The 14,394-nt window shown below is 33.3% G+C and overlaps 1 non-coding gene across 1 annotated transcript; it reads right to left on the bottom strand.

The window, feature by feature from the left end:
- Window positions 1-820: 820 nt before the first annotated feature.
- On the bottom strand, window positions 821-6,465 carry LOC18432422 (uncharacterized). The gene is made up of 6 exons (XR_016060891.1): window positions 6,103-6,465; window positions 3,668-4,030; window positions 2,846-3,110; window positions 1,964-2,309; window positions 1,753-1,877; window positions 821-1,323 (listed from the first exon to the last, which is right to left on the bottom strand). It is a non-coding gene; the product is annotated as an uncharacterized LOC18432422 (transcript).
- Window positions 6,466-14,394: the final 7,929 nt, after the last annotated feature.

Raw genomic sequence — 14,394 nt, 5'->3', positions numbered from 1 at the left:
GTGTCAAAATAATTTATAGAAAAAAAATTAAAAATAAAATAGTGTAGAGACATGACATTGTGATTGGCACAATCTTAACCCTCCATTAAAAACTGGAGGGTTGGATAAAGGGGGAGGATAGAACTTCTATGTTGTAGGAGGAACATAGAAAACTTTCCCTAATCCCAAATCCCAACCTCTATTTGAACAACTTGAAATGTTGCATTTGTACGATCCCAACCTCTATTGTCTACACAACCAATACTATAGTCATTATCTTTTCACAAACCAAAATTCTATCCCTACAAAGATGTCTCCTTCTCTGCAAGTCATTTCTATTTGGACCAAGTTTCTATGCGGCGAACCCCGCATATGTAGAAATGCAGGCCTCTTAATAAATCTATTTTTGAGATGGATTTTAAGATTTAATTTTTAAGGACATGTAATCTCTAACATGGAGATCATGAATATGAAAAATAAATAAATTTTAAAAACTAGAAATAATAATTCTAATAAAAAAACCTTTGGACCATTAGTTTCTATTGTTTTTAGATGGAACACCTACTTGCATCCATCTTTAAGATGAATGCTTTACACTTTTTGGACCGCATATGTAGAAATGCAATCCAACCCGCATGAAACAATTTTCCTTTTGGGTAAGTATTTTGGGCATGTTTGATTTATGGAACTTTCAGCCTTGGGAGCTTAAAGTTCGAGGTCTTATATGGCACTTCCTATCACCAAACACAAATGCTCTGTGGAAAACCTCTTAAAAATCCAACCTTCTTAGAAACATGTTCTTCCCTGTCCCGATTAAAGCCTATTTGAAAGATTCACGATATAATTAAGTAGACGTTTCAAATACCACACAAGTCACTAGACATGCCAGTTTGATGTATCCCATTTGATATCTTTGTATGCAAAAATCAACAGATTCTAATGATTTATACATATCATCCAAACTAGCCATAAGCGTTGAACCTTGAAATTAATGGGGATCCAAGTGCATTTGAGACTTTAACTTGAAAGCTCCCATGCTTTTGGGGAATTTCCTCTGTAGTTATCTTGAAACTCAAACCTCTTAAGCAAACATACCCTTAGACATCCAAAACCTCCAAATGACATGTCAAGCCAGCTTTCGCTGGTAAATTTTCTCAACTCTTGTTGATCTCAAGCCGCCTTATGTGGTTTGAGAGCGACGTGCTGGCTCGGTTGAGCTAGGAGCAAGTTCGATACTTTTGAAACATTAGCAGTCTCAATTTCCTTGGGGCATTTGAAATGACATCAAGGGCTCAATATTTTGTATTTATATTTGGGTGGTGTCTGCTAGGTAATCCAAATAGTCTATTTATCAAGATAAACAAATTGCAGTCATAATCATATCCAATATTAGTTAATAGGGCCAAATAGAAGCAAGAATCATCTTTATGAATCATAAAAGGGCTGGTTCTTATAATGCACAATGATCGTTTTGAGGATAGCAGATCCAAATGGGAGAGCATATTCTTATTTGGTTTTTACTGCATACCCTCGTGTATGTGTATGTGTGTGTGAGTTTGGAGAGCATATTCTTATTTGGTTTTTACTGCATACCCTCGTGTGCATGTGTATGTGTATGTGTGTATGCATGTGTGTTTGGGGGGTGGGGATGATTCATATGTGGAACTTCCACAATAGCTATAACAAAAGAAGGTGAAAATGCCTCCCCTTGTTTTTTCAGTTGAGAAACTCTTGCTTGAATTATTGATTCTTACATGAATCACCTTTCAATACCTGATTTATAAACCAAGAACGAATTGGTGCTGCAATACTTGGTGGCAAACGCCTTTCCCAAAGATGTTGGCTGAGAGAAGGCTAATTGGGAGGGCTCCAAGACATAACCCATGAGGAAGTTCTTCCTACAAATTCATAACACCAGGAAACATGATAACCAAACATAAGCAATGTGTTGGTTTTTTTTTTGGTTGAGGGGGGGATAGCATACCTTGCCGCATTGAGTAAGCAAGTTGCTATGCCATTCTCCTCCTGGAGGCGAGAACCCAAATGGCTCTTATGCCACAAACAGCTGGCATTGGTTCCATCTCACAAAGGATCGCAGCACCAAAAAACTCATCTGCAATCTTCTCCGAGTTCTTTACATTAGAGGGGTTTCTTTTAATTGTTTCTGTCTCAACACGCTGTTTTTTGTTTTGAAATTCTCTTTTTGCACTTGAACTCGAAGAATGTATGATTGAAGGGCAGGAGCAGTTTGAGATGACTTTGTAGGCATATCTGATTGGTTCTGCCACAAGACAGCCAACAATTCTCTGACTCGAGATACGTAGATAAACCTGCATGCCATAGAATAGAAGGGTGACCATTTTGTGAACTATAGATTTTATTTTATGTAAACTAGCTAGAGGCATGTGCATTGCTCTCATTGCGAGGAGAAACATTATTTAATAGTTAATACCTACAATTTGCTCCAAAATCAAAAAGGAAAAATAAAGACATTTCGAGAAACATAATAATCTTATTATTGTTTTACCAATGAGAGAAGAGGAGGGAGGGGGGGAGAGGATGGCAAATTTTAATTACTTTCAAAAAACTAAAAGATATGCAATTCAAAAGATAAGAGGAAAAAGGAATTTTAACTGGAAAGAAAGGGAAAGCCAAGTTGAAAAACATCAGAATTCAGCATTCTAACCTATTCTTGATTTAGAAGCAGAAGGATAAACATAGCTCAACAACCACACTACAGCAAACTTTCCAGCAGTAATTCCTATATTCACCCGAAATAAATCATAACAGGAACATATACGCTTCAAATTACTTCACCATGCATGGCAATATCATGATTTCAAACAGTAAAACCATATCTATTTACCTTGCAGAATTTATGCACAAGCCACTCATCATCCAAATTAAGCTCCTTCACCATTATCTTTGCAACCTCTTGAACCTGACAATGGTTGGTTTGAAGCGGGGTTCTCTTTTCTAACTGATACTTCTCTCAAATATAAAAGAATTTTGAGATCAAGATGAAGATGAAGAACCCTTTGTCGATGGGTAGGTGGATCACCATTCAATATCAAAACTATGTGCTCTCCATTATCCGGATATGTGCATATTACCCTTTCATTATGCCAACCCTGCAAAGTCCTGAAACAGTTTCAAAAAAAAAAAAAAACCCTGCAAAGTCTAGAAAAAGATTAAGCAACAGAGAAAGATTAGAAGTGAAAATTGACATGATATGCAGAGCGGTTCTCAATAATTGCAACCAAGAGAGTTCCACAAGCTCCATTAAATTCTTGTTGCAGGTGTTTCTAATGGACCACCTCACTAAATTCCAAAAAAGGTGACAAGATAAGACCCTGAATCAAATAAATTGAAACAGAATCTTTAAAATCGCTTCATTTCATCTGCAACATTAAACTTGAAACTGAATCTCATCTGCATCTATATTAAGGAATTGACACTGAATCTCTAGAATCAATTCATTTCATCCACATCAAAGAACGTGAAACTGAATCTTTAGAACCAACCTCATAATTTATCCGTGTCTCTGTCTTTAAGGATGGAGCAAACTTAAGATTTGTATAATATTGATATAATTTCAAAATCTTGAAAAGGCTAGAGCAGACTCTCTATATCAAAACGATAAATATATGAAAAATACCAGACTATAAATTGACAATCTGGCAAATACCTTGAATTGAACTCCCTGGATGTATTTCTTATGAAATGCCTTGTGGACCCTCTCATCCTCTTCATCGCCACATGAATATTGCAATCCACATAAGGAACATGTGTGAAGAATGAGATCAGACCGTCCAAGCTCCAAATAACATTGTGAATGGTTCTGTTTCTTGTTCACTGTCCCACTCATTGGATTGCTTTCTTGCCAAGACTTAATTGAATCAGAAGAATATTTTAACTTAATTGATCGGAGGAATAGTTTCTCCGTATGTTTGATTCAGAATTAGAAGAAAACAATTGGATTTTATCCTTGCTATTGAGTCTAACAGCTTCATCCTCTTTGTCGGAAGTAAAATCATCGTCTCTCTGTTCACTGCCCAATAAAAAAAAGAAAAACAGAAGAAGAAAAACTATTAATAACACCTAAAGTAAGAACAAAAACCAAGCTCTTTTCATCTTCACTCTCTTCACTAACCAAAATAAAACAAATAGCCAATAATTAATAGGCAAAATAAAGATAAAAGCAATAACTAAGTTCTTCCTAATCATCTCACTCTTAACCAGTGTCTTCAAACTCGGCCGAGTCCACTTGGACTTGGCCAAGCTACTTGGATTCACCCCCTTGGCGAGCCTTGAGTTACCCTATAAAACTCGGGTTCTATTTGAAAAATAGAAAAAAATTCCTAAAGAATATATAAAACTATGGGATTAATGTATAAAATTTTTATATATAATGTGTATAAGCAAATTTTATTTAAATCATAATTCATACACTCTTTTAAGCTTATTTAGACTTTCTATGTTGTTTTTGGTTTTTTATTTGGCCTATAATGTTTTTATTTTATTTTAAGCTTCTTTTAATTTAAAATAATAAAAAAACAAGGGCATTTGGGCCTTGTAAATGACTCGTCCGAGTAACTCGCCATATGCCAAGGCCAAGTAGCTGACATGAGGGGAGCCTGGAAACTGTAAGGTTCTCAGATAACCCCATGCTTGCGGAACTGGGAATCTCAAATACCGGGATCCCACCCAAGATCGTGTACATGATTTACTAAATGCAAAATAGATGCATACAACTTTAAATAGAGTACAATAAATAAAACAAACATAAAAATCACACCACAACAACACACAATTTATGTGGTTCGCCCCATAAGTTACATCCACTGCCTCGGCAAGTCGAAATCCACTATTACAATGAAGATTACAGTTTTGGGTTATAAGAAATAATACATATCTTTAAACATGGGTAAAAAACCATCATTGATCTTCCTTTTTAAACTCACTCTCCAGATTAAACAACACCATTGATTAATACCTTCTTTTCCACCTGAACGCTGTTATCGGAAAATAACATCGAGCACAATCGAGAGTTTTTCTCTCTCTAGAAGTGGAAGCCTAGGAATACCACATCTCTCTCGGAAGCCATGTCTCTCTCTCTTAGATACTCATTTCCATATTGGAGATCCATTCCCATAACCCCCAAAGAGGTGACTCTCAAAATGTTGAGTATTATGTCTTCCTTAGCTCTATTTTATAGAGATCACTTGGGTTTCTTTCTTGCTCACCGAGGAAACCGTTTTTTTCTTTTCTCATAATACCCTCAATTTTATAAATGAAATATAAGTGCGGTGATTTTGACTATCACTAAACCTAACAAAAACACTGCTCTTAACCTGTGATCAAAAAGTCAAACTCGATTAGGGACTTAGGTCCGACTCAGGCAAGTTCATGCTAGACCTGGAAAGGTTTTAACAATCAATTTTTTTAAATTTATTATTAAAACCTTTCCAGGTCTATTAATAAACCTTTTCAGGTTTATTAAAAACCGGGAGACTCAGGTGACAGCATGTTTTCTGGTGCATAATCTCCTAGCTCCCGATCCTATCCGTCTTGGGAGGGTCCCGAGTTGAATCAGCAATTTTCAGACACTGCTCTTAACTAGAAAAAATAAAGATGCACATGTCATATGAGCTGAATCCCCAAGAAGCAAAACCAGAACCCAATTCTTTTTCCAATCAAATAAATCTTCAGATTGGTTAAACATAGCCTGCTTGTAAAATGTTACGTAGTCTCCATCTTTGCAATCAATTAAAGTCGTCTATGAATCGCTAGAAATAACTTCTGATTTCATCCAACATTACAGTGAAAATAATTTAACAACAGTGGGCAAAAAACTGATGCTAGCGAATCAATTTTTAGGCAGAAACTTGCAGTCACATGAATTAAACAACACCCAAGTACTGATTTTAATCCGATCAGAAATATTTCTACCACTCCTTTTGGTGAGAGAATAAATTATCAAAAACTAACAATTTCAACAAACAATTTCCACCTATGCTGAAAATCATGAACCCTAAATTGAAATTACTCATTGATTTAAAATGAACAAAGTGAAGGCATATGCAGAGGGAAATTTCATAATTGCATTAGGGTAGAGCTTACCAAGAGGGTTTATTTATGGGAGTGCGGCGTCTATAAGTGGCTAGAATATCCTTTCTCTCTCTGGAATTTGCAGTTTCTTCTAATTCATTGGTGAGAGGAGAAGAGTCGTTAGTTGCAAAAGGCTTAAAGAAGGAGCTGATCTTCGCCTGTTTAAAGAGGCCGGACATGTCACGCTAGAGCTTCGCCTCAGAATTTCTAGGGTTTTGATCAGTAAGTGTGAGATTAGGGAGAGAGAGACAGGGAATGAGAGAAAATTAAGATTCCCGCCAAATCAGTTACAAACTTACAATGATTCAGATTTCCCTCCAAATCAGTTACAATGATTCAGATTTCCCGCCAAATCAGTTATATTTATTCATTCTCAATGACACTTCAAAAAAGGTGTGGTTTGTATAAGGTTGCAACCTTAATTTCCTTAATCAAATTAAGGTACACTCCCAAATCTCTCATGTTATACAATTTTGGTGTAAAAATTTTTTTGGATAGGGCGAGAATCAATTTTTTTCCCTAATTATAAAACTTTTCAATTTCAAAAATAAATTAATTCAAATTAACCAGTTCTATAAATACATAACAATATTTAAAATGGATAGCTCATGTTGCAAGATGTGCTGTTTTTAAGATTTGAAATCTATATATATATATATATATATAAATATCATGTAAGCCCAATGGCGTGCTGCTACAGTAAATGTCAACGATTCAAATTGAATCTGGGCCGATCTGACGATCCTAGATGTCTGGTAGTGTTTGAATTTTATTTTTTTTTTTATATAAACCGGAATGATCTAAACTTTGAAATGTGTGTACATAAAAAAAAGGTGAATCTTAGAAAAATATAAAAAAAATTATTTTACATGAAAAACATTAACCAAAATACCCCTGTAAAGTTTCAGGGGTATTTTGGTTAATTTTTTTGCCGATTGTTTTTTTACATTTTTATTAGGTGCGTCTTTATGAGAATAACATACACACACCTAAATTTTCAAGTGATTTTGATTTATAAAAAAAAAATTAAACTTCAAACACGCTAATAGGTCGTGACCGTCAGATCAGTCTAGATTCAGTCTGGACAATTGGCGTTTACCGTAGCGGCCAGCTGGTGGGCGTACTGAATCCAATCCCTATATATATATATAAGTCGAGATGAGCAATTAGATTCTTTCCAATATTAAAATAAATTTTTCAAATGATTTTAGAAAAGGGTATAGGTTCTATAAGGTTGCAACCTTAAACCATCCAATTAAGGCGTACCTCCAAAATTTATCGTAGCATGTAATTTTGGTGTAAAACATTTTTAAGATTATCTCAAAATCTATTTTCATATATAATTATAAAAATTATAAATCTAAAAATAGTGAAAATCAAGCAGATCTGTAAATATATGAAAAGCTTGAAAATGGACGATCTAGATAATGTGTTGCAAAGTGAACTATTATGAAACTCAATATTTTTTTATTTTATTTTTATTTTTTTCATATTCATACATCTCGATGTTGAAATGATAATTAGAGGGTTTTTCTAACATTAAAACAACATTCTCCGATGGATTTTTGATAAACTTTTTCCTTCTAGAAATGGGAAAAGTTTATATAGAGGCTAGGCTCTAAGCAAACAAATTAGAGCTTACATCAAAATTTTCATTAGAAGAGGTTGTTTTGATGCCCAAATATCCTAAAATTTATCATCACAACATCAAGATGCATGGACTTGAGAAAAAAAAGGATTTCAAGTTTTGGAAATAGTGCATCTTGTAATACATTTTTAGATCGTCAATTTTTAAGTTATTCGAGTTTTCATAAATATGCTCGATCTACATTATTTCTGAAGCTTTAAATTTTATAATTAAAGATAAAAGTATATTTTAAGGCTAGTCAACTATTTATAGTATTGAAACCACATTTCTCGACACTATTTGAAGATGACCTCTAGTTTGATTGTTTAAAGCCTTGGCTCTATACAAACCACACCGAAATGAAATACATCTTAATTTTACATTTTAAGGTGTCAATCTTATATAAACTTTTTCCTTCAAAAATTTGATTATCTCGAAAACAAGTATGGGCATGTAATTCCCACTGATGTACCGAAATACTAATAATAATAAATAGTTTTAAAATGATCTGTTATTAGAGCAGGCAATGGCCGGTCGGCTCAACCCTAAAAAAGTAGGGCCTGGTCCAAAAACTGTGGCCCAAGGGTCAGGCTAGAGCCAGTACTAGACTGGTTCAACCCTTTTTTTTTTTTTTTTTTGCTTGGACCAAGCCCTATCCCGGGCCCAGCCCTCTGCCACCCTTATCAATTATACAGACTTACTCATACTGGCTATGAAATAATTTTAAAATGTTTATAGAAATTGACAAATTTTTGTGTCTTTTTCGTATATGATTTTAAAGCTTAATAGTGATTTTACAGGCATATTGATTCTCTCTTATTAGGACTTATTTGTGCATGAGGAAACCACGAGCCTCGAATTTACAAAATCCATGTATTTTGGAAATCAAAAGTTCCTGTCTTGGGTTTTTCAAATGCCCGTGTCCCAACCAGCTTGAAAATCATCGGATTGCTTGCATTCATCTCCATTTCTATTGTTTGGGAATTTCCATATAACTATGGAATTTCAGGTGTGCTATTTATCTAATAAAGGGGTAAAAATCAACAAAAATAACATATAGAACTACCTACTCCCATAAATGAATCCGGAATTTTTTATTTTGAAAACAACAGTCTTCTTGCTATTATTTTTTTCCACCATCCATATTGATCTTTAGTTGAGGCACCTTCTTTTACCGTTCATTTATAAGATGGACATCTTATGCATAAGAGGACGCACATGTTTTGACGAGTCAGCTTACTCACCAAACCCGGGTCCTTTTATTATTGTTTTACCATATTTTGATTAATGCCTTTTTTTAAATCAAATATTTTTTAGCCACCTCAAATGCTAATTTAAATTAAAAAGTAAAAGCAGACAACGTGATACATATTTATTTAATGTCATAATCACATTTAGCCATCAAATATAAAATCATTATCAGGTATAAAATCGCCTCATACTTAAAGTATTTGTCTTGTACTTCTATAAAAAATAGGGGATTGAGAGTCACTCTATTTGACTTTTGATGATTGACATTGCTGCACTAAAAGCCAATAAACATTTATTAAGCAAAAAATTAATAAATATTATAACGGAAATGTATACGATAGGACCACTTATCTTTGATACAAATGGAGTCACAGTCATCATTCGGATGGTTAGTGAAATGCCATTGACCTGCCACAAGGTCCAAAATAAATTTTCACGGGCTTTTGTGATGCACTTTGAATTGTTAGATTTCATATATGATGGATAAGAATAATTTTGACCTCTTTGTACTAAAAAACACACGTACTCATGATTTACAATCCTTTTCTAAATTAATTGCCCCTCTAACGACTTTTAATCGGATGACATCATGTCCACAATATAAAAAGATTGGGTATTTTTTAATTTCTAAAATATATGTAATATATGTTGAAAATAACACAAATAAATTTGGATAAAATGTTCCTTTAACTGTGGGCTTTTGGGGGCTAGACCACCTAATTAGTTGGTCACAATGGTTTAAAAACCGGATCGGTGACCCGGATCGGGTTTTTCAAAAACCGATCCGGATCGGCGAATCGGCAATCCGGATCGGCGAATCGGCGATCCGGATCGGAATCGGGTGAATCGGTCAGAATAAAGCTTCAAAAAAATCCGAAAAAATTATTAAAATTCATTATAAATATTGGTTTTTAGGAATTCAATAAAAAATGAGGGTACTCCATTAAGAATTTTCATGTTTTTGAATGAATATGCAAATATTGATATGTTATTTCCCTGCATGAACCGCCGTTCAGCATTTAATTTACAGTATTTCGTGCTCATCCCTACACTGTTGCTGTTGGGACTCGATATGTGAATAATATGGTTGGGATAGGGTGGCCTCGGAATCATCATCTCTCTCGTTTTCTCTTTGAATAATATGGATTAAAAAAAAAAAAAAACAAATTTTCAAAAAAATCTATCATGGATTAAAAAAAAAATCACAAATTTTCAAAAAATTCTATCATGGATTACAAAAAAAAATTCGATCATGGATTAAACAAAAAAAATCACAAATTTTCAAAAAATTCAATCATGGATTACATAAAATTCGATCATGGATTACATAAAATTCGATCATGGATTACAAAAAAAAACAAACAAAAAAAACAAAAAATTCAATCGTGGATTACAAAAAAAGAAAAAAATAGTTCGATCATGGATTACAAAAAATTCAATCATGGATTACAAAAAACTCTATCATGGGTTACAAAAAAAGCAAAAAACAAAAAATTCAATCATGGATTAAAAAAAAACAAACAAACATTTCAATCATGGATTACAAAAAAAAAACAAACATTTCGATCATATATTACAAAACATTCGATCATGGATTACAAAAAATTCTATCATGGGTTACAAAAAAAAAAAAAAAAACAAAAAAATCGATCATGGATTACAAGAAAAGAAAACAAACATTTCGATCATGGATTACAAAAAATTCTATTATGGGTTACAAAAAACCAAAAAATTCGATCATGGATTACAAAAAAAATCTATCATGGATTACCAAAAAAAAAAAAAAAAAAAAAAAAAAAAAAAAAAAAAAAAAAAAAAAAAAAAAAAAAAAAAAAAAAAAAAAACCGTACGGAATCGCCGATTCACTGTTCGGACTCGCCGATTCCGTACAGTGAATCGGCGATTCACTGTACAGAATCGTCCGGTTCTCTCTAGAACCGGACGATTTCCGATTTTCGGGGCGATCCGGTTCCTTTTTCACTATTTCCGAGTCGAACCGGGCGAGTCCGGTTCGACTCGGCGTTTTTTAAAACGCTGGTTGGTCATGTATGACCCTGCGATCTTTTCCTGTATTGGGAGTCACCTTGACCAGGGGACTTGCCCCTTGGTCGAGGCAAATTACTCAGCCAAGTCATACTATCTTTTATTGTACTGGGACTCGCCCTTTGGCTAAGACGAGTTACTCAACCAAGACTTCAAGATTTAACCAAGTATAACACATGCCCAAAAGGCCTTTAAATAATATATATATATATATATAAACTTCACAGCCCTTCAAATTACAAAGGTTCAAGATAGAAAGAGTTGTGAATGATGGATTTATTAATTTTATTATTTATTTTTTAAAAAAAATATTTGTGTAGGGCAAATTTTTAAATATTACTACAAGACAAAATGTATTTTTATCATCTCCATAAAAGGTAAAATTAAAATTTTAACTAAAGGACAAAGACCGCCACAAATAAAGTTCGATGACACTAACTTTCAAAATGCCATTGTATTTTTGTGAAAATTTCAAATTTGCCAGTACTTAATGGTAAAGTTACTTATTTAAATACACCAATTACAACCCCTTCTAACTTGAACCTTTTGTATTTTGAGGGGTTGTTAACTCTAGAAAAACCATATATATGGGAAAAAGTTTGGTTGAGCTGACTAGCTTACAGAAAAATGAGCCCAACGGCCCAGATTGAATCTAAGGCAATCTGATGATCACGGATGTCCGCTAGTATTTTAATTTTAATTTTATTTATATAAATCCAAATTACTTGAAATTTTAGGCATGTATTATTCTCATCAATCGCACTGAATAAAAATAAAATAAGAATAAAAATATTTTACAAAAAAAGATCAAAATACCCTTGAAACATTTTGGGGGTATTTTGGTCCATTTATTTAATATAAAATACTTTTTTGATATTTTTCGAAGATTCACCTATTTTTTATGTACACACGCTCCAAATTTCAAGTGATTTAGATTTGTAAAAATAAAAAATAAAATTTAAACACTACTGGACATCTGTGATCATCAGATCGGCTTAGATTCAATCTGGGCCGTTGGGCTAATTTTTTTCTGTGAGCTAGTGGGCTCACCCTAGCATCTTCTCTCTCTCTCTCTCTCTCTCTCTATATATATATATATATATATATATATATATATATATATATATATATATATATATATATATATGAAGTAAATTCAAAGCTAAAAAGTTAAAATGAGGGAGTAGAGAAAACATGGATTTTGAGAAACCCAATTTACATTTTGGGATGTTTTCAAAAAGGGAAAAGTTTATATAGAGCTGAGGCTCTAAATAATAAAATTCGAGCCTACCGCAACAAATTTATTAGAAGAGATTGTTTTGATGCTCAAATATCCTCAAATTCACCATCTCAACATCAAGATGCATGGACATGAGAAAAAAATGGATTTCAAGTTTTGAAAATAGTGTATTTTGTAACACACTTTTGGATCGTCAATTTTCAAGTTTTCATAGATCTCTCGATCTACACTATTTTGAAGCTTTAAACTTTACAAATAAAGATGAAAATATATTTGAAGGCTATCAAAAAGATTTCCAGTTTTGAAACCATCTTTCTCGACACTATTTGAAGGTAGGCTCTAATTTGATTGTTTAGAGCCTAGGCTCTATACAAACCGCACCCTTTATTTATTAATAGAGATTACATATTTAACTCTCTACAGTTTATTCTAAAGGCATCTTAAATTTAAATACAATACATAACCGATAACAGTGTAGTATGAACCAATTTGAGAATAAGACTTTTGCTCCCCTTCCACCATACACAATGTACCCATCAGTTTGTTTTTTATAATCTTCAAGCCTTGAAATAAGGAAGCCATTTCAGCCCCATTTTCATGACTCTTTTTCTCTAAGTGTGTTTCTAATAATTCATTGTACGTATCACAATTTTAAAAATTGCAACTTCAACGGAAATACAAAATCAACAAGGTTTTCTAAACTTCCATCTTGTAAAGAGACTTTTATGTAAGGGTGCGGTGTGTATAGAGCTTAGGCTCATCAAATTAGAGCCTACCTTCAAATAGTGTCGAGAAATGTAGTTTCAGTATTGAAAATCTTTATGATAGCCTTAAAACATATTTTTATATTTATTTATAAAGTTTAAAGCTTCAAAACTAGTGTAGATCAACATATATATGAAAACTTGACAATATTGAAAACTAACGGTCAAAAAATGTGTAACACAATACACTATTCTAAAACTTGAAATCCATTTTTTTCTCATGTCTATGCATCTTGATGTCGAGATGATTAATTTAAAGATATTTAGGCATCAAAACAACCTCTTCTAGTGAAAATTTTGAGGTAGGCTCAAATTTGACTGTTTAGAGCCTGGGCTCTATATAAACTTTTCCCTTTATGTAATTTTCCATGAATTTAAAGTCCAAGGGCCCATTGATATAAAAATGAATGGTAGGCCGGTTGGAAAAGGGTGTAGTTGGCATACGGATGCATCCGTAGCTGTAGAGGTGAGGTGTGCCTTCAAATTTTATCATGGTATATAATTTTGATATAAAATGTTCTTAGATTATCTCAAAATCTATTTTTATATCTAATTATAAAATTTTTAATTTAAAAAATGGTTAAAATCAAGTAGATCTATAAAGATATGAAAATCTTGAAAAATAATGGTGTAGATAATATGTTGTAAAATGCACTATTTCTAAGCCTTAAAATCTTTTTATTTTTCATGATCATACATGTCGATGTCGAGATGATCAATCGAAGGGCCTTTGAACATTAAAACTACATTTTCCGATGGATTTTTGAGGTGCATCCGTAGCTCTACATTATAAAGTTGCAACCTTATATAAATTTTTTCCGTTGGAAAAATATAACCTCTATTCGCATTATACGTTGAAATTTCAATCCATTGAGATGGAGACCAAAACACCCATCTCCCTCTCACGTTAAAAAAGCAAGGTTCATTTATTCAGGTCGGGACTTGGCCTAGTTTTCGATGAGTAACTCGGGAGAGTCTGAGTGGACATACCTGACGAGTGCAAAGCTTAAAAAGTTTGGAAGTCGGTTAGGTTAAACAGGGGCAAAAAGATAGTACAAAATAAGAAAATTGATGCTTAAATCATTATTGTTTTTGGACACACAAGAGAGTTATCTCAATACGATATTTGGCCCCCGTCGGTATTATAATAGGTGCGCATAAGAAAAGCAACTCGTCATCAGGATAAAGCAAAATAGAAGGCTCTCTTTTGATGCTCAAAAACTCTATGCACCCAAGCTCAAAGCCCACAATAGACACCAAAATCTTGTATTGTTTATAGAGAGAAAAATGAGTAGAGAAAGCAACATTTTATAGAGCTCTAAGAGGCCGAGAAAAATGAGTAGAGAGAGCATCTTCTTATAGAGCTTTAAGAGGTTATA

The sequence above is a fragment of the Amborella trichopoda genome, chromosome 8, assembly GCF_054954075.1.
Source record: "Amborella trichopoda isolate Santa Cruz 75 chromosome 8, AtrichopodaSantaCruz75HAP2 v2.0, whole genome shotgun sequence".
In the NCBI taxonomy this organism is placed as follows: domain Eukaryota; kingdom Viridiplantae; phylum Streptophyta; class Magnoliopsida; order Amborellales; family Amborellaceae; genus Amborella; species Amborella trichopoda.
Note: the sequence above shows the minus strand (reverse complement) of the source record. Positions and strands in the feature narration are given on the sequence as shown.